This window comes from Petaurus breviceps, unplaced genomic scaffold (assembly GCF_028583685.1).
Source record: "Petaurus breviceps papuanus isolate PSGF00001 unplaced genomic scaffold, PetGlider_PUasm1.0 151, whole genome shotgun sequence".
In the NCBI taxonomy this organism is placed as follows: domain Eukaryota; kingdom Metazoa; phylum Chordata; class Mammalia; order Diprotodontia; family Petauridae; genus Petaurus; species Petaurus breviceps.
This window is the reverse complement of record NW_027185712.1, coordinates 11,009,240-11,030,645: the sequence shown is the minus strand read 5'-3', so window position 1 is coordinate 11,030,645 and position 21,406 is coordinate 11,009,240. Positions and strand designations below refer to the sequence as shown.

At 36.3% G+C, this 21,406-nt stretch overlaps 1 pseudogene; it reads left to right on the top strand.

Moving 5' to 3' along the window:
* Nucleotides 1–7,749: 7,749 nt before the first annotated feature.
* Nucleotides 7,750–8,347, top strand: LOC138153268 (tubulin alpha-3 chain pseudogene; annotated as a pseudogene).
* Nucleotides 8,348–21,406: the final 13,059 nt, after the last annotated feature.

Below are 21,406 nucleotides of genomic sequence, written 5' to 3'. Positions count from 1 at the left end.
ATTTCTCTACCCTTTCTACAAGAATCCTGAATCTTCCTTTCCTGAGGTTTCTTTTGGCCCCTGGTGGGGGCTCATGCTCAACCTGCTTATCTTCATCCCCTCCTTACTTGCTTAGTGTGATGCACCACAGATCATAAAGAGAGAGGCTTAGACTGCTGTGGAAAGTGTCAATTAATGCTTCATTTTTCACCATAATTGATGGCAGTTTTAGAAAGAAGCATGCTGTGTATGTGTTTTGTAAATGCTGTGGATGGTGACTGCTCCCTGAATCTTTCTTTTCTGATGCTCGCTCATATCCTGTCATATGTTAATCACTAAGGAGAATACCAACTTCTAAACAATGGTGCTTTCTCACGATGCTCACAGCCTCTCTCACATGACATTGCCTCTCCCACCCCGATTTACCATACGTGAAGTATAGGAATACTGCTATGTAATTACTGCCTTATAAGTTCATCTTTTAGAAAGTTATTTCAATAGTAGTACATATACACATATTCATATAATGGCATTTATATGTATATATGTACATAGTGATATACATCTATTTTATGATATATGCATATATTTATTTGAATAAATATATGTATGTCATTTATATATCTGATACGTACTTTAAGCAATGGCAACAACCATAATACTGAACAAGAAAAAATATATAAAACTACAAACAATTTAAAGAAATGTTATAAAAGTATAAGTACTAAGCTAGGTACTTATATTGAGTATGGTCTGGTCCACTCTTCAAGAATCACACCTGCTACATTGCCCCCTTAGGTTTCTAGGCTCTCCTAAGAACTGGGGTGCATTCTTTCTTCTCTTCCATCAATTTCATCCCCAGAGACTATGTTCCCTTCAATTTTTGGAGGCCTAGACTCTGGGGTCCATTTGACTACTTAAGATCAATTAATACAGAAAGATATTTACTTTGATGATATAGCAAGAAAGATTAAATGAACATTTCTCCCCCATACCAAAGGGCTACTCAGCTTAACTCCTACAAAATGCTGGTTCCACAAAGTTTACGTTTGTAATACCAATACAATATTCACAGTGCCTATGGTAACAATAAATATGCTGGTATAGTTGTGTATCATAGAATGTAAAAGGCTCTCCACATGGAGGACAGAGCCAAAAATTTATTCAAATTCCAGAAAGCCAAGTTCCAAAACCAGAATGACAAAGTCATTACAATAGCCATGAAGTTGGAACCCATAGTCAATGCAGCAAACACCCACATTCCCAAGCCTTCAAAAACAAAACAGGCTTCCTCAGGCAAAGATCCTCCTCTTCGCACTCACAGTAGCTGCTCAGCCTCCACACTTCTCGCTCCCAGTAGTTCTGGCTCCCAGCAGTTCTCATCAGAAGTTCTGAAAGTTCTCTCTCTCTCTCAGCAATCTGGCTCTCTAGCTTGGGCTTCTCCTTATATATGGTATTAGGTCCTTCCTGTTTTGCCCCTTCCTATTATGTCAGCAAGTTCACCCACTGTGGGATTCACAAGTTCTGGATCTTAATACTTGACACAATCATGAACTTGAAACAAGGTGCTAAGTACCTGTTTGCTTGCCAATGCAAGGGTTATGGAAGATCTCCAAATCCCATTATCATTACAACAGCAGATGTATATGCATATGTATGTGTGCATGTATATCTGTAATATATAATATACTAAATGGGGGAGGGAGTGGTAGAAGAGGGGAGAAAGAGATCATTCCAGACCTCTACTCTGAGATATGAATATGGCTTACACTGTTGTAAGAACCAGTGAGATAGAACTGTGATGTGAGCTAGAAAAGGAATTGGGGGTTAGAAGAAAATGAAAGAGTAATATTGAAAATACCTAAGGTACTCATGAAAATTTCTTGCCCCTCACCTTTTGCACTAATTTGATACAACAGGATCCAAGTATTTTGCAAAAACAAACAGAAACAACAAAAAAAAACTACAAAAACATCTTCCCTCCTCCTCCTTTACACACACATCCTTGGAGCTCCATTGTCACCTCCTGTATAATCTCTATTTTTTTTTTCTCTTCAGGGTTACTTTTATTGTCCAAGGTGTCCAATTTAAGCAGATTCTCTCTCTCATGCATTTCCAAAAGGCCCACGGCCCACATGGTTTTGCTCACCTGTATCTCATGGTCCCTAGGGTGACCCTAATAATTTCATCATCATGTGTTAGCAGGGAAGACTGTAGTGGTGGTGGTGACAGCTGCTTTTGGTATTTCCTTGTTTAGCTGAGTTGAGAATAGAAAGACTCTTTTCTCTTGTTGAGGAGAGGACAGAAACTCTCCAGGCAATGCTTTATGTTAACCAACAATGGGTATTTATATTTTAATGACAAGTGATTACATAACAGGCTCAAACCAGTGAGTCCAGAAAATAAAAGAGGCATTCTGTTTTGAATTCTACAAGTTCCATATTTTAATATATAAGTGACATTCAGTTGGTACTGATTTTCAATCACATCATGTTTATCATTCCTTGTCAGAGATAAGACATAAAAATCAGTAATATGATAAAAAATGCATTATGTTGTAACAACGTCATATCATATTCCTGTTCTTCTGTAACAATGTCTCATCATATTTCTATTAGTTGTTGCTTAACATGAAAATCTGTGTTTTTTAATGACTGTTTTTCCAATGTCATTGTATTCTCCTCCCCCAAAATATTTTAGCCTTCTTTCCAGGGCCAGAAAACTATCAGGGCTGGAGCTTCCTGAAATTATGAATTGTAACAAAAAACTACAGCAAAGCTTTTGACCTACAGTTATTGCCATGGACAAAACTCACCTGAATGCCTGCTTCCATTCGTATCTGTGATATTCATGAGCCAGTGGGTAGAATGGTTCACTGCCTATCCCAATTGCTTTTAAATAGTTTGATACATCAAGTGTAATCTCAGTTAAAGTTCCTCCTAAGAACATTTTTAGAATTCAGATCCAGTACCTCATTGTTAATTTTCAAGTCGGTTATTTGAATAATACAGTGTTAGCAGAGGCTGTGGTGTCTGGAAATTACTGCTGGGGTATCTGAAATTCTTAATAACATATTCTGGGAAGCCCAGTAACTTCTGGGAAAAATATTAAGTTAAAGGGAAAGGAAATACCTCTTTGTGGGAATGTCCAAATGCCATTAGGACTGATTTCTTCTCCAAGAGGGTTTGAAAAGGTAAATCATTGTCTGTTTCTCATCTTCTCTTTCAAAATGTTTTTGTCCTTTCTAAGGAGCCAGAAGCTGATTGGACGAGGACAAAACCTCACTTTGGTTTTTGGTGTTGAAAAGTTGAAGCTCTCTCTATTTACCCTATTGGTCTTATTTAAGATTTCACCTAGACTGTGACCCCATTTATCCAAATTTCTGTGAATCTAGTCCTGAGCTCAGGACTAAGTATTATGTTTACTAGTTTGACTACAGTGCAGGATTGTTCACATTTTGGTCCATGGAAATTTATCTTCATAGAATCACATAATCTCAGATTTGGAAAGGAGCTCAGTGATCATCCGATCTCATGCATTTCTAATACAAAATGATCCAATGTTATTTCTGAAAAGAGGACATCTAGTTTTTCTTTTTTAAATACTTTTCGTGACAGAAAATTAATTACTCCCTAGGGCAACTCATTCCACTTTGGGACAATTTTAATTGTTAGATAATTTTACCTTTTATCACACATCAATCTCCCTTCTTGTAATTTCCACTCATTGCTACTATAATTCTGTCTTGAGAACCAAGCAATAAAAGCACAATATAATACTTTGTTATTTTAAATATTCAAAATTTCAAAATCTTGTGGATAATGATTATGCACCTTCACAACCTTCCCTTCTCTGACCTATGTATCCCATAAGTTGAATAAATATTCTCTTATGGTGTGGGTTCCCCACTCACCCCATATCCAATACATTGCTGTTGCCACTCCTGCACTGGATTGATCCAAATCCATCTTTAAAGCATCCTTAAAGCATGACAGAACTGAACACAGGCATCATGTATAGTCAAAACTTCTGTTGTTATTCTTCATTACTGTTAGAGACTAGATCTGCTCTTGCTTCTATATGTAAAGAAAGGGCCTAGTTTCTTCAAGACCAGTAAGTATCATCTGTTGTGGATTATTTAACCTGGCTAAAAACTTGATCTTTTGCTTTTGCCTATGACCATCCCTTGATTCACCAATACCATCCCCATTCTCACTGTTTAGTTTCTAACTGGACCAGGTCATTCTAATTCTCATGAATTGCTGACTACCTTTTACTCCTGCCTCCTGAATGGTGCATGTGTGACAGGTTTGCTTTAGGAACAAAGAGTCTAGATAGGGCCTAAGCTCTCAGATATTTCTAATCCTTTAATGAAGTAGTGATATAATAGATATGCTAATTTCCATGAATTGATTCAGAGTACAAAACTTCTATACCTGCCTAAACTGTGTGACTCTCTACCATGTCTACCTATAAGTTCGGGGAGGCCATACTACACATTGGAAACTTTCATACAACTCTCTTAGCATTGCATGGGTAGTGATGAAACATTTAGACTGTCTACTAGTTATTCTTTGCCCTCAACCAATCCTCCTTTTCTTCTGACCTTACATTTCTCCGATGACATCCTTTACACTGTTCATCTAGTAAAATGAATTATTACTCACTCATACACACCACGCATCTCTTCATTGCCTTTTTGGTGATACTCAATTTCACCGTTACAGAGACTGTAAGGTTCTAAAACTTGTAGCCATACCAGACCAGTACAAGACTATTGGCCTCAAAAGGATAAGCTGTACTTAAAATGGCAAAGCTTGGGGGAAGGGTCATTAAAGGTACAACTAAAATGTAACTAATTTACAAAATTCAGGGCAGCTTTCTCCATTCTTTTTGTTCAAGTCCATTGCAGTGACTGTCTACTATATGAGTACTGATGGATAAGTTTTAAGGGCTTTCCATCTAACAGCATGTGAGAGTTTGGACAAGGAACAGTCTTCATCAATTTGATTTTTACTGTGAAAATAGTGCAGTCAAGTTGCTTTGCAATTATGTAGGTTAGTTAGGGGGCTCTGCAAAGTTCTAGGGTTTAGTATAATCACAACAATGCCATTAACAAACAGGAGCACCTGGAACACCTTACTGCACACATGAAAATATATAGAGATATGATGGATAGATAGATCTGTGTGACTCTAGATAGACACACCTATTTATCTATCTCTAAATATGTATCTGTCTAGGTCTATCATCTTCATCTGTCTTTATCTATGTCTATTTTAAGGTAGGGGAGGCAAGCATGTTACAATAAGCAGAAGTGGCTGCAAAGACAGGAGGATTAGAATTCAAGGGCCACTTCTATAACCTATGGGCTAGAAGACCTTGGGCAAGTCATATAATATTTCAGTCTTGATTATTCAAACTTACAGCACTTGGGGTAAATGATCCTTAATATTTAATAACATGTTTATTTTAAAATAATGTAAAATATTATAAGATAAATATTTAACAATGTCCAATAAAACACTGATATTGTTAACATTTGATTTTCTAAGTTAATATGTGGTCTGCAAGGATTCCTAAATATTGCTTAGTTCCCCCCTTTTCTACTTGAGTTTCATGCCATTATTTTAGAGAGCTCTCTAAGGCTATATGCTACAGATAAGGAGCTAACTTGCATGGATAGAAGGGGCTTCTTTGCCTAAGAATTCTCATTACCAATTAAGTCAAAGATCTCATCTCTATTTCTATGTATCTTTATATGATTCCTAAATTGTCGCACATTGACAACTTGAAGGCATTGCTTTACAATGAATGTTAAGCTAATTCTCCCAGTCATGTTGGTTCTGGCTCAGTCCAGATTTTCAGAATTACACTAACAAGAGATTTATCTAGTAGTTAGTGTTGTTTGAATCCTGGAGACTTCCCTGGATGTGAAGTTGGGAAGCGATGTGGAATAGTGGATAGAGAAGTGAACTTGGAGTCAGAAAAACAAGAATTCAAATCCTGGCTCAGGAACTTACTAGCAATGTGCCCTTGAGCAAGTCCCTAAACCAATTTGGGTCTCAGTTAACTTTTTTATGAAATGAAATTGGGCCCTATTACATCTAAGTTCTCTTCCATCTACAAGACTATGAATGAGTCTATGAGCCTATCTGTTGCAGGGGAAATATATTTAAATTTTGAAATGTTATTATCTTTCTTGACCTAATTAAGGTCAAATCAGCAAATGCATAATGTCTATAAACCCCCAAAAGAGACAGGAAAAAAAAGAAAGAGAAATGTAGAGTGAAAAAAAAACATTTGGTAAAATGGAAGGCAATATTTTTGGTTCTTCCTGTTCTGTGTACAGGAGTAGCGCCACATTGGACACATAGTGCATGCTCAGTAAATGATTACTAGTTAAATAATGTTCTTTTTCTAAGAAGCTCTGTTTTTGGAATCACTGAAGCTATGTCTACATAATCCCCAAATAGCCAGCTGATTTTTTCAAAAGAATTCAAAATAGTTATTTGTTGCCATATAGGCTAAATACAGGATGGAATACAGGAAATACATGATGACTTCTTTGCTGTTCTTTGATATGTTCCTTTGTCACAAAATGCATTGACACCTGCTGCTACAGACAGGTAGCTGCAATTGTCCCATCAAGTCATTTCTGCTTGACCAGATTACCAAATAGGTAGAGAAGTGACATAATCACATTGCAAGCTTCTCGTCTCTGTTGTGTGACTCTATTCCCTGAGCCCTAGCACAAATTTGAAGTCTGACAGCCTCCAACTAGTCCCACACTGGAGTTCCTAAGCAATTGTCTTCTATTCTTCTGACTTCCACCTGCCAGGCTCTGTGCCAGATCTCCCACCCCTGTGTAGATTTGCCCAATTAATAGTGCCCCATCCCTTGGCCAGTCATCCAACTCCTGTATCCCGTCTGCTCTCAACAGACGGTGCTCTGTGGTAGCAGCCCCTCCCACCTCCCAGGCTGAAGGTCTAACAAGTGGAGCCCAGCCCAGAGGAACAGGTCTGAGCTTTGCACAGCTGGAGGCTGCCCTTTGCAGGTCTTACAGAGCCACAGCTGTGTTCACAATATAGACAGCTTTGCTTTCCCTCTTCCTGTGTGGAGGATGGGATTTGTAATCTACACAGAAAATGCCTTATTTTTCAAATCCTTGTGGATCAATGTTTGTTGCTTAAGTTATTTTCAGATGTTATTAACTTATCATAAATGGGAGAGGTCTCATCTCACTCTGTATTTGGGGCATTTTCTTCCGGAGAAATGGGATTCTTGGTGTTTTGTCTTGCTCTTTCCTTATTCAAGGTATACAACTAAATTTTCTCAATCATCCTCAAATGAGACCCTTTCATTGCGTTAACCAGGAAATTTTGGGCAAGTCTTTTGACCTCCGTGTAACTGTTTTCTCTTATATAAAATTGTATGTAAAATACTCATCCTGCTTACCATAGCTGTTCTTCAGTTGTATCTGACTCTCTGTGAGCCCATTTAAGATGTTCTTGACAAAGATACTAGAATGATTGGTAATTTTCTTCTCCAGCTCATTTACAGATGAGGAAACTGGGGCAAAAAGTGAATTGCCAAGGGTCACACAGTTAGCAAGTGCCTGAGGTTGGATTTGAACTCCTGTCTTCCTGACTCCATTCACTGTGCCACCTGGCCACCCACCCTTTCAAGATTGTTATTCATATGAAATAAAATAAAGTTCATAAACATGTTTCAGAAAACACAAATTGCCTTCAGATCATCTCCTGTATCATGGCATTCTTGCGCTTCTATGTGGTGCCCTATCCATGTATCCACTTTCCCCTGGCAACCTATGCTCCTGTCATATCAGCTGAGACCGCGTATCACGAGCAGCTGTCTGGCAGAGATCACCAACTCCTGCTTCAAGCCTGCCAACCAGATGGTCAAGTGTGACGCCCACCACGGCAAGTACAGGGCCTGCTTTATGTTGTACCTAGGGCACGTGGTTCCCAAAGATGTGAATGCCATGATCTCCACCATCAAGACAAAGCATACGATTCAGTTTGTGGATTGGTGCCCCACTGGATTCAAGGTGGGCATCAACTACCAGCTCCCCACCGTGGTGCCCCGTGGTGATGTGGCCAGGGTGCAGCGGGCCATATGCATTCTGAGCAACATCACGGCAATCACAGAAGCATGGGCATGGCTGGACCACAAATTCGACTTGATGTACGCCAAGTGGGCCTTTTTCCACTGGTACGTGGGGGAGGGGATGGAGGAAGGTGAATTCTTGGAAGCCGGGGAGGATCTGGCCGCTCTGGAGAAAGATCATGAAGAGGCAGGCGTAGACTCCATGGAATCAGAGGCTGAGGAAGGGGAAGAGTACTAGGGGGCAAGCTTGCTTCCCATCCTCATGAGTATACCTGGTTACATAATTTGTTTATGAATAAATGTTTCCCTTAAAAAAAAAAACTACAACTATTTCAATACTATAATGAGCATGGAATACAGTTGGCATGGAATAAGTGCTTGCTTAATTGAAGATAAAGGCAGAAGATTATGAAGACTGAGACAAAAGTAGAACCTTTTACAATGAAAGTAATAAAGAAGCTATAAAATTGTAAAGGCAAACAATTTTGGAAGTTTTAATCGAATTAATAGGAATGTCTTAGGATTTAAAAAATACGCTAATTCAGTTAATCTGGTAAATCCCATTAAATATTTGAAACACTCTTGGAGAAAATCATTTTTTCCTTGGTATACAAGGCCCTGCATTGACTTACCTGCATGATTATTCAATCTCTCATTTTTATAATTCAGTTCATTTCAAGGAAGCATTTATTGAACCCCCACTATGTTCCACAAACTGTAGTAGGCTCAGGAAATGCAAAGACAAATAACAGAGTCTCTGCCCTTCAGAGAACTTACATTCTATTAAGTGAAAGCAAGTATATGTACCATTATATAGCAAACGCATGACATAAAAACCAAAGTAATTCCAGTATAAGGAGAGATTATTAAACATTGAGAAAATCAGACTTTTTGAACAATTAATTTCATGATACCCCATATTGGATATTTCCTTCATGCAATGTCTTGGCTAACAATGTAGACTTCAAGCATATAAGGGAAGAGAGTCACTCTACAAAATATTTCATATTACCCATAATTCTGAGAAGTACAGGGCTATGTCAACAGTAGGCACTCAATACCTCCTGCTCACAGGCTAGCTTTTTTGGGAAGAGCCTAGTAGACAAACTCAAAGACTGGATTCTCAGCAAAGTTGAATTCATGGAATTTCAATTATTTCATTTCATTAATGTATTTTTTATTGCAGTCTGTAGGTAGCAGGAAGTTCCTAATGCTGCCTTTCCTTATGTGAAAATACTAAATGGTTTAACTCCCCTTACTCCTCCCTTCTCATACACACCAGGATGGAATGGAATTAGGTCTAAAAGTAGTGTATTTTTATAGGCAAAATAAATTACAAGCATGTCTTGCCCATAGTCACTAGGTAAATTGATTTATGTGTACAAAATGTCCTTTCCTTGATTTCTTGATAAAATTTTAATGTTATACATGTTAGAACTATTAAACATATCCTCAGCGCATGGAACGTTTATTGGTGTTACTGTTCCTTCTTTTATCACTAGCTCTGTTAAGACTCTAGCATTATGTTAAAAATTGGGAAGATCATGGTGCTGGGAAATAAGATGCTAGCTGCAATCAAAGGGACCTCACTGTATCATGTATACTTGCCACTCTGAGCATTAGGCCTAAGGATGGAAAATAACCTGGCTCTACTCAACATACTTTAAGGGAAATTGATGACTAGAACTTCAGAACCTATTATGCTTTGGATTTTGTTCCCAAGCAGGGAGTTCTCAGGAATCTGGAGGCAGACCAAGAAATAGAGGCAAAGAAGGCTGCTTCAGCAGATGGGCTGAAATTTTATTAAAATGTAAGTGATAGAGAAGCAAGTCTCAGCTCTGCTGTCTGTCAGCATTGACATTTTTGGACTATGGATTGGCAAATCATGTTTCAAAAGGGTAAGGGCAGGTCTAAATTGCAACAAAAACTTACCTGAGCAATTATTTATTGTTGCTATCCTTATTTTACATTTTTTTTAATTAGGCATTTATTCAAACATCTTTACCCATCTTTTCCAGTCCTGGGAGCTGATCAGGTTATTTGTGGTTGACTCAATGTCCTTTAAACAAGCTGCGTGCTCATGCTATTCTCACATTCTAAAATAAACTTTCTGAACCCTTCTACTTCTCTCAATTTTACTTATCTATCTGTCAAGGCCCAAAAAAAAGACCCACCTCTATATATTACTCAACAAGTTCTTCCTGAATGACTGCTATGTGTCACATACTTTGTTTAGGTCTTCTGGAAGATAGAACAAAATAATAAACAACGATTTCTTTACCTCAGTTGCTTTCAGTACAGTCAGGAAAAAAGAGACATTTAATAATAATAACAATAATAATTAATAATCATAATTACAGGTATTTAAATAACATTTCATGGTTTGTAAAACGCTGTCCAAGTTATTTCATTTGATGATGTAATATAGGTGTAATTATCCCCTTTTTACAGATGGTTAAACTGAGGCAGAATGAGGTTAAAACCGGCCTAGGGTTACACAGCTAGTAAATTTTTGAGGCACAATTAGAACTTGGCTCTTTACAAATGCAAGTCTAATATTCTTGCCACTGCGAGGAACCAGCTGCCAACCATTGAAGATTTGTAGTAATGGTGAACAGTAAGAAAAAAGGTACATAACAAAATACTAATCATATGGAAAAGATTATAAAAGTTAGACAGAATCAGAAGTGGGAGAGAACAACTTGGACCTGAAGTAGACATAGAAGCCTCCCTGACAGAAGAAAGACCTAATCTGGGCCTTGAAAAATGGATAGGATTTGTCTAAGTAGAAAAGGAAGAGAGGGAAATTTTAAGTGAAGAAAACCAAATGACTGAGAGGCATGGAAACATCACGGTCTTTCTATCTACATTTTTCTCTCTCCTTTGAAATTTTATGGAACTAGTATCTGTAACACTCATTTGGGCTTGTATTATAAGACATATTTTCATGTATGGCAGCCCTATTGCTCCTGCTAAATTCTAAGTTCCTTAATGGCCAGGGCAATGTTTTATATGCATTATCTTATTTGACTCTCAAAAATAGGCCTATGATTTGAGAAAAAGAGAAATTAATATCCCAATCTTTATAAATTAGGAAAATGAGTCCCAGAAAATGCTAATGAGTTAACCAAATCAAGTCAGCAGACCCAAAACTACATTTCATGTGATTAAAAGAGTTAGTACAGGGGCGGCTAGGTGGAGCTGTCCCTTAATCACAAGTGCCCTCCAAAAAGCAAAAAAAAAAAATAAAAGTTAGTACATATGATATTTTTAGCTTTTTGCAGGGGGGAGGGCAGGGCAATTAGGGTTAAGTGACTTTCCCAAGATCACACAGCTAGTAAGTGTTAAGTGTGTGAGGTTAGATTTGAACTCAGGTCCTCCTGACTCTAATGCCAGTGCTCTATTCACTGTGCCACCTAGCCACCCCAGTACATATGTTTTTTGAACTATTGTCATTGCTCTTTGAAAGATATCAGTTACAAATGGGTCAATAAAACTAGAGAAGGGCAAATGTACCAATATTCAAAAAAGAAAAAAGAGCTGGTGAGGAAAAGCTTGGTGAGCTCGACCTCACTTAATTAATAAAAACTTATTAAGCATTTAGTATGTGAAGGGCACTGTACTAAGCCATTCACAATTATTATTAAATTTGATTCTCATTAAAACCCATGATAGTTAAGTGTTATCATTAACCTCATTTTGCAGTTGAAGAAACTGAGGCAAACTGAGGTTAAATGACTTACCCAGTGTCACACAACTAGAAGTTTCTGAGGCCATATTTGAATTCAGATCTTCTGATTCCCAGCCTGGTATTTTATCCATTGTGCCATCTAGCTTCCCCTGGGAAAAATAATGTAAAAATAAACTCATAAAATGCTTTAGGGATGATTTTTGAGATTGTAGAAACGCATGTAATGATCACTAAAAGACAACATGGAACCATCAAAAAAAGTGTCAAGGCAAATTATCATCATTTCCATTTCTGACAGGTGACTAGAAACAGGACAGAGAAAGGCAATGGACACAGTGTGCTTTAATTTTAATTGACAAAGTATTTTCTGTTATGCTTGCATATAAAGGAGAGGGTTATAGGATAGATTATAGTATGTTTAGGTAGATTCTGAATTGTCTGAATCACTAGAGACAAATCATTTAACATCAACTTAAAGAGAGTCACCATTGGACCTATTCAGCAATACACCCGTGGTTGTGTGCTGTTCAAGATTTTTAAGAAGGACTTGGAAGATGTTATAAATTACTTATCTGCCAAATGTCGCAGATGACAAGGAGCTAGGAGGAATGTAGAATGACAGAATTTATACCAAGAAAAAATCTTGACAGGTTTTGAATGATATGAATTAAACAGGTATATTATAATAGGTATTAAATATCTAATGATATGAATTAAATAGGTATAACTCTAATTGCAATACCTGGGTTACAAAAATCATTTTCAGAAATATGGGATAGAGAAGGCATGACTAGAATGCAATTGCTATGAAAAAGACCTTGGAGTCTTAGTGGATTACAAGCTAAATGAGTTAACAGGGTGATATTACAGTCACAAAAAGAGAGTTCTATCAGAGGCTGCATTAAGGGAGTCATGGTGCTCAGAACAAGGTGGGGTAGTTGTTTTATACTCTCACCTAGTCAAGCAACAAATATACTAACATTTTCATTATTGGGCATCACATTTGGGAAAGAAATAGATAACCTGAAGAACACTTAGAAAAGTTAGATCAGCATGAAATAGAACTTAAAAAGTATAATGCAGGAATTTGTGGAAGAAATCAGGGAGGTTAGCTTAAGGAAAAGAATATTTGGGGAGTTGTACATCATTGTGGTTTTCAAGTGTTTGAAGGGCAACAAGATGGATTGGAATGATTGTATTTGACTTTTAGGGAAGAGCTAGGGGAAGAAATTTTAGAGGAATTTTCTCCTTGATTATAGCAAAATATGTCTGTCAACTCAAACTATTCCAACTTGGAATGAACTGCCTTGGGAGTAATCATATCCCTCATGGCTTAAATATTCAGAGGCTAGGATTAAGATAGGCATAAGATTCCACTTAGTATATCTTCTCATTTGGTCTAAAGACATAAAAGGAGATTGGGCATAATTCTAGAAAGAAAAAAAAAGTTTATTGACTTCCTGAAATTCTCAGTTAAAATTGCCCCTTCAGCAAGAAACCTTCCCTGCTTTGCCTTAAGTTTGGTAGCTTTCCTCAGAGATTATTTCCAATTTACCCTTTATATATCTTCTTTTTATTTAGTTGTTTACATGTTTTCTCCATTTGAGTATGGGGTCCTTGAGGATAGAGACTATTATTTTATGTTGTACCTCTCACTTAGTATGTATGCCTAGTACACAGTAAGCAGTTAATAAATCCTTACTGACTGACTGACTCGGCATGTTTCCATGATATGAGGATCCAGCAGAAGTAGAAAACAAGGGGGAAATGAAATGTGCATACTCTTTTTTGGTGCAGTGTTGTAATGAGAAGCAAAGGAGTTCTAGGTCTACTGATAAGCTAACAGAGGGTTAAATGTAGTCTGGGTCTCAAATGAAAAGGTTATATAAGAAGTGATCAGATTTGGATATCACCATCTAATTGTACATTATGTGAGCTATATGGAAAAGGCATAGGCATTGATCTAAGTAGTAAAAAGAAAGAAAAAAAAAGAATGACAGGAAATTCTCTAAAGAGGACCAATTATTAGAAACAAGACAGAAGAGATGATCCTTCCATCTGCTAGGATCTACAAAGAACTACAAAGAGTGGGAGGAGCTATACTTGGCAAATTGCCTGATGAGGACAAGCTTTAAAAAAGAAGTGATAATGATCTGTTCAGAGTTAGTGATATATGGGCGAGACATATAAAAAAGGACAGCTGGGATTACATCCAATGCCAATTTTAGCACAGTAGCTAGCATACAGAAGGTGCTTAATAACTGCTAGTAGACTGAGTATTGACTGAGCGTCTGTAAATGACTGAGACTATATAAGTCTCTGAGGGCAGAGTTATTTACTGGTAGAACTTGTTTTAGTGTTAGTTTTCATTCCCTATTTGCTCTCAAATGAGTTCTATTTGCTATTATTCATCTTTAAATGAACTTTTTTCTTCTTTGATTTTTGTGAACCATGTACTTGAGAAAGATATTGGTGATAAGTCCATGATGATTCATTAAGCACTTACTATGTGCCAATTACTGTGCTAAGTCCTGAAGATAGGAAGAAAGGTCAAAGCAGTCCCTGCTCTCCAGAGGCTCACATTCTAATGCCCTGGGAGATACAAATAATGAAGCTCCCACATTACCTGGGTGTGGGTGATGGGCCAGGGAGGTCTGAAATTCCCAAAAGTGCAATTGGTCCTTCCCTGCACATCATGTGCATTCCTCTAAGAAAAGTTATATTTATAATTATATATTTGTCATTGTACTCCTCATGAGGCATAGAAGAGGGAATAAAAACAATGTAATGACTGGTGAAGTACCTACAATATTCATTAATATAAGGAATTTTTGTTATTGTTGTTGTTGGTTTGGAAAGGGAAGAATCAATGGATATTTCCCAGGCCAATACATTTGCAGCCTTAGTAATTTCTAAAAATTAACAGTATGACTGTCCTCATTTTAACTCTGGTGCATCCATTCATATCTATAAAAGACCTTGCACATAACAGTCCAATACTGTAATGTAATCTGATTATATAACCTGCTGGCATTATAGCATTCTGAACTCTGCTCTATTTTATGGAATACAATAAGGCCTGCACAGGACATTAATTCAAAAAGGCTTTCAGGGATAAGTGAGAAATTTGGGAGGAAAGAGGGATAAAAGGAAAACAAATTTTTTCTAGCCTTTGCTCTGTCTTCCTATCTTGGTCCCCATCCCTATAGCAGCTCTATGCCTGAAGTGAGACAGCCTATTTCCATTGTTCCTCTGTTGAAGTCAGATAAGATCATCCTTCTGTTCATATTTTGCCTTTATCTCCAAATTCCATGTGACTTTAGGTTCTTCTTCTGGCTTAATGACTTTATTTTCTCTTTGTTTTGCTTCTCAATATCTCTTTGGGTTATGAGATCTTTGCTGATTTCAGGAGTTGGTACTTTTTTCTTTCCTCAATCAATCACTTAGTTCTTTTTAACTTATTTCTTTTAAAAGAGGGAGAGAACAGTATCCAAAGAATATGGAAATTCACTTTTAAATATTCTTGTTTTGTTTTGTTTTGTCTAGGTTCCATTATTGGTGCTATTTTTTTGGAAACCAATAACAATTTAAAAATTATTATCCTAGCTTGATTCTGCTCATTTAGTAATTTTACCCCATTCTACCATTGATCACTTCCTCAGGTATTTTTTCAACAAAAGTAAAAATTGACAAGGTTTGTTGTCGTTGTTGTTGAAAAAAATGCATGAATGCTTTACAGTATGACCTGCCTACGGTCTATACAAGATTAAGTTTGTTTCCTTGCCAGTGGCCAGATGTCCCTAACCCTTGCTTGCAGTGCAAGGACTGCAATTTCTAAAGAAGAAATTTTGCACTGGAAGGAAGCCAATAGGTAGAAATATAATGTAGCTGGCACCTCTTTCAATATTAAGATCTGGTCACTGTGCTGTAGCTTTATTACTAATGTCAGTCTCTCCAAAGAACTGTCCAACAGTTGTGGAAGTTAAAAAGTGAATTGGAGCTCTAAGAAGTGTTTCTTAGAAGACCTATCATCCAAAACATAATGGCTTAGTGAAATACCCATGGGGTAGGAAAAGAAGAAGATAATGTTAGGATCTGGATGAGGTTATAAGGGAATGAATATTCAGAAATCGATCACTATGATTCAGTTCATGTAAGTCCACTAATTATTTAGTAAGCATAGCTAACTCTGTGGAGAGAGTAACAGGTTTTATAAGAGTATGTACCTTCATCTCTTCCTGTAGAGATTTTAATATAGTTGGGTTATGAAATTGTTACTTATCAACCCATTCATTAGCCCATTCACCTACAGCACTAAATTCTATCTTCAAGGACAAATTACATGGTTATATGTGTGTATACATACATGTCTGTATGTATATATGCATATACACACACACATAGATATATATTTCAACAGAATGAAAAACCTAAATATATAGTAGGGAGCAGATATATAGTGACATAGGAGAATAATTAGTATTCATGGGGGAGTTTTACGGAAAGATTTATGCAGGAAAAAGAATTTGAAAGATTAGAGGAGAGGAAAGGGATAATATTCCATATATCTCATTTACTTCTAGATTTTAGCAAAAAATGAAAATAAACCTTCACTTAAGAGAGCTAGTGGATTTGGGCTCTCTTTCCCATTTAGCATAAAACCAAAAATATGAATAAGGTGACATAGTTATCCATAACATAGATTTAAAAAAAAAAAACTAACAGTGAATGTAGATTACTGATTGTTTTTGTCTTCAGTCAGATATATGACCCAGATTCATGTCTGAGAAGGAGGCACAAACACTAGTCTGGTCAATAAAAACAATAGTTAATATTCAAATAGCATAAGTATTATGATTTTATTTTATAGAAAAGGAAATCGAGATCCAGAAAGGGCTAGTGGTTTTCCTGGGCCTCATAGAGAGTAAGAGGGAAGTGGCAAGGCCTAAGTCTATTAACTACAAGTCAAAGTGTTTCTTTATCAGATAGGTGATACAAGGAATAGACAACTGGTCCTGGAATCAGGATGATCTGAGGTCAAACCCAGGCATTCATACAGCAAATATTTACTGACTGCTCACTGAGAACACTGCTCAGACATTTGCTGTAGTTGTGATCTTGGGCAGCTAACAACTTCTTTTACCTTAGTTTCCTCAACTATAAAATGAAGATGATAATTGCATCAACTTTCTAGGGTTGTTGTGAGTATCAAATAAGATAATATGTGTGAAGCACTTGCCACAATACTTGCTTTATAAATATCTGTTTCCTTCCTTTCCATTTTACCTCACTGACCATAGTTATACCCTATCTGATAGAACATAATTTTATTATAAACCAATATATTTGGATGGCTATTGAAAAAATTAGAATTAAGATGCAATAATACAATTATTTTTTTTCAGACTGCTAGAAATAACAACTCTGCTCTAACCAGGACTTGTCGAGCCACATCTGAAGTACATATCTAGTTTTGATTCTACAATTTTGCAAGGAATATAATAAATATAAGCATGTTCAAAGACAGACAAACAGAGTGGTGATGGATCTACAAACTATGCCGTATCGGTGAAGAAAATAAGGCAGTTTCCCATATATAAAAGAAAATAAAGGGAATATGTTAGTTGTCTTTTTATATTTCTTACATTGCAGCATATAAGAAAAGGAATAGATTTGTTTTTTGTCACTCCAGAAAATAAAATTAGTGGGAACTGAAAATTATAAAGATGTAAGTTTCATCTCAACATAATAAGAGTTCTAGTCAACAGCTATTTGATGATGCAAAGAGTGGTCTTTTGAAGTACACTCATCATATGTAGTATTTAAGAAGAATCTGAATGTCTATATTTTGGGTTCAGCATAGAAGAATGGGAAGTTGTAATATCTGTCCTGTAAGATCCTTCCTAATTTGAAAATACTAAGCTATATATTCATCCCAGTATAGTGCATTCAGCAATGTCCCCAGTGGACATTTAATACATATTTGTTGATTGAATGAATATGTATATGAATGAATGGATTTTAGTTACTTTATAATTCTGGCTAATTTTTCTAACCAATTTCAATAATTTATAATAACTTTCAATTATTAGTAATGAGTCATGGGTTAAACATTCCTAATGACAACTTATAACTGTTCTCAACCCTGTGAGCAAATTTCTAATGATGTTGGGGATAACCTCCAGAGAATTTATTACATCTTGTTTAAGTTTTAGAAAAGTAATCACATCAAAACACCACATACCCTGGCCATCTTGCCCAACAATAATAGTAATATCCATTTATATCTTGATTAAAATCCAAAGTGCTTTAAATACTTCACATAAACACATTGGTTTATTTCTTTCCTAATTCCTGTAGCCACTTTGTTGGCAGGAGTCAAAGCAGAGGAATTCAAGATCTATTGATTTCTTTCTTCATGACTATTTAATCGGTTAAAGTGTGCAACACTTGCAAGTGCCAGAGATGCTGGTTACATTTTAATAAATGTACTCGTTGGTCGATCAATAATTCCCAGGGGAAAAAAAAGGAAAAAAGAAAGAAAAAAGTGCTGTTCTATCATATGTTAATGGGTAGAAAATCTTTTTACTATCGTCAGTCATCATGACAAACAAGAATATGAAAAGTGTTAATGAAATGACCAACTGTCTATAAAATGAAAGACTTGCAAGACAGTCTCCTTTCTTCCCTTAATTTGATGAAACAAAATGGAAAATTACACTAGTGCCCATCTAGCGTGAAATGATGTTAACAAGCAGAAAACAAATGCTATAATGAAGGGCTTCTAGGATGTACTATGTATAGCGTTATTTGTAGTTGGGGAATTACTGGGCAGAGCTTTAGCCGTAAGCAACATCCCACCCCCTATGGTGGCGAATCACAGCTATCATCATGTCCCCTGGGAAGTATGGCCATTTGGCACAATACGACAAATTGGTGTTCGCAGCATAACAATTATCCATGTGCTGCAAACAATAGTCCACACAATTGCCATGGTACCCAGGCTCCCATCTATATGGGCAAAATAAAATGACAAAATGGAACAATTATCAGATAACTGAAGCAAAAGGGGAAAAAAAAACAGCATGTAATTGGAATGACCAAGAATAGTAAAAGGGAATATAGGTATGACACAGTAACATTTCATTAATTTAGTGTGTCTAAAATGTCCAGAATACAGATATTCTTCAACATTGTTTTTGTTAGTGTAAATACTAATGTTCTTCAAATGTTTGACATTTTCCTGCTTTCTAAAACATAATATTCTGGACATTTTATGAACTTCTTTATGATTCAGGGTAAGAGTTTGGATTATCACTTACTACCTTAATATAACTCACATATGCCAGTCCAAAGTGGTTCATAATAAGGTTTTAGTACTATAATGTTTAATGTAATCAGCAAAATTCTTTGTAAAATCCCTAAACCTACTACAATCCTTTGTCTGATCTTCAATTTGTTATAATTCTCCTCTGAAACTAGTCATTTCTCATAGCATTACCTGAATAACATCATGATTCTTGGGGTATACAAAAAATACTGATGCCTTTGAGCAGGCTTTCAACATTTATTTCTTACTACTCTAGCATGCCTTTATTTAGCTACTCTTCTGTGACAACATTTGCTGAGTATCTTCTAGAGAAGCAGCTCACAATAGTACTTAGCTAGGAATATTGAGAATTTCTACCAATAGCTAATATATCCCATTGTTCAACATCCCACTTAGTATTGTCCATATACCTAATAATATAATTTCATGAAGAGGAAATTAATTCAGTTTTAGGAGAGGTGTAGTAGCATAAAGGACAAACCATTACTTCACTGTGACTTGCTTTTGTGAATTTGGAAAAGTCATTTTAGAGATCAGAAATGATGAAAAGATAGAAAGAATCTATGCAACCCAAATCTGTCCCATAACCACTCAAGCAAATATTGAGGAAGAGTGCCAGAAAAAGTGGTGCTTAGAAAATCTAAGGAGAAACAATACAGTGGGTCATTTTTTTCTAGTCAGTAAAGGATAATACAGAGACCTACATGCATTGAAAAGGATGTCCATTTGAGGAGTCCTCTGTGGAGTTTTCCATGAGGTAATAAGACTAGGACTTCCTGCTTTCAAAGCAGAGGGAACAGGAAGTAGAGTAGTCTGAAAACTATTTTAAAAAATATTCCTGGAAACTGGGTCAAGGAGGGATAACTTGAGAATCATTGGATTATCTGAAGTTATCATAAAAAAAAGGGAAAAAAAGGAACCCATATATTTTAGCTCAAGAATAATGAAAGAAAACTGCTCAGAGCTATTACACAGAGAGGAATAAGAAAAAAAATAGAGAATCCACCCCTTTAAAGAAAATTCAAAATTGAAACTATCAAGAATATCATAGAAAAAATTCAGGAAGTCTAACTCCAAAAAAATGTGGGGGGAAAATAGACATTCAATGAGAGAGAGGACTTTCAAGATTTCTTGTTGAAAAGACCAGAGTTGGGGGTGGCTAGATGGCACAGTGAATAGAGCACTAGCCCTGGAGTCAGGAGGGCCTGAGTTCAAATGCAACCTCAGACACTTAACACTTACTAGCCATGTGACCTTGGGCAAGTCACTTTTTGCCCCAATTGCCCAGCCCTACCCCCATCAAAAAGCCAAAAAAGAAAAAGAAAGGAAAAATTAATGTAAGTATCCAGAAGAAAAAAAAAGAGTCCAGCTACCAGGAACTCATTGTCAGGATCCCACAAGATTTATTAACTATGATATAAAAGAGTGCAAACCTTAAAACATGATTTTCAAAATGTTAAAAAGTCTAAACTTTTAGGCCAGAACAGCTAGCCAAAAACTAGATTACAATAATACAAAAGGATAAATGGATCACAATGAAATAGATTTTGATACATTAGTGGGAACAAAAAAAAATCAGAAATTGCAAGGAACATTGAAATTCCATAAGGAGAGAAGAGAAACATAAAAAGTAAATATGTTTGAACAATTAGAAGTGATTATGTGATCACTAAATATTTGTGTTCTAATAGGGAGAGATATAAAAAGTATTCAGAACTTTAAGATCATCAAGGTTCTAGGAAGAGTGATTGAAGACAGAGAGACTGGAGGTCATTTTACTATTTTTTGATGATCTTAAAAGAAAAAAAAAGAAAAAGCAGGGGGAAATGATTTACACTAAGGAAAAGAGAGAAAGCAACAAGAAGGGAATAATTTCATGTCTCACAAGAAAATGTATAAGAAGCAAACTCTACAAAGAAGGAACAGAGGATGGTGAAAGTATCTGCCACTTTCAGCTCACTGTCATCTGAAACAGTCAACGAAGGATAAAACATACACAGAGAGATACAAACACTTTCAGTCTGATGTAGAAACATATTCTGATATTCAATTCAAAAGGAAAACAGGAAGGAATAGATGGGGGGTGGAGAAAAGGGAATAAAAAATATGTTATATCCAGGGAAGAAATAGCATAAGTAAAACAAAATTCCCTTGTTTGATGGATCATGAGGAAGACTTTAAAAGCAAAGAAAGAGAAAAAATCTGGGATTGGAGTCTAGATGAGGGACTGAATTATCAGGGGAGTGAAATCTGATAGCATGGAGCTCAGAGCTCTG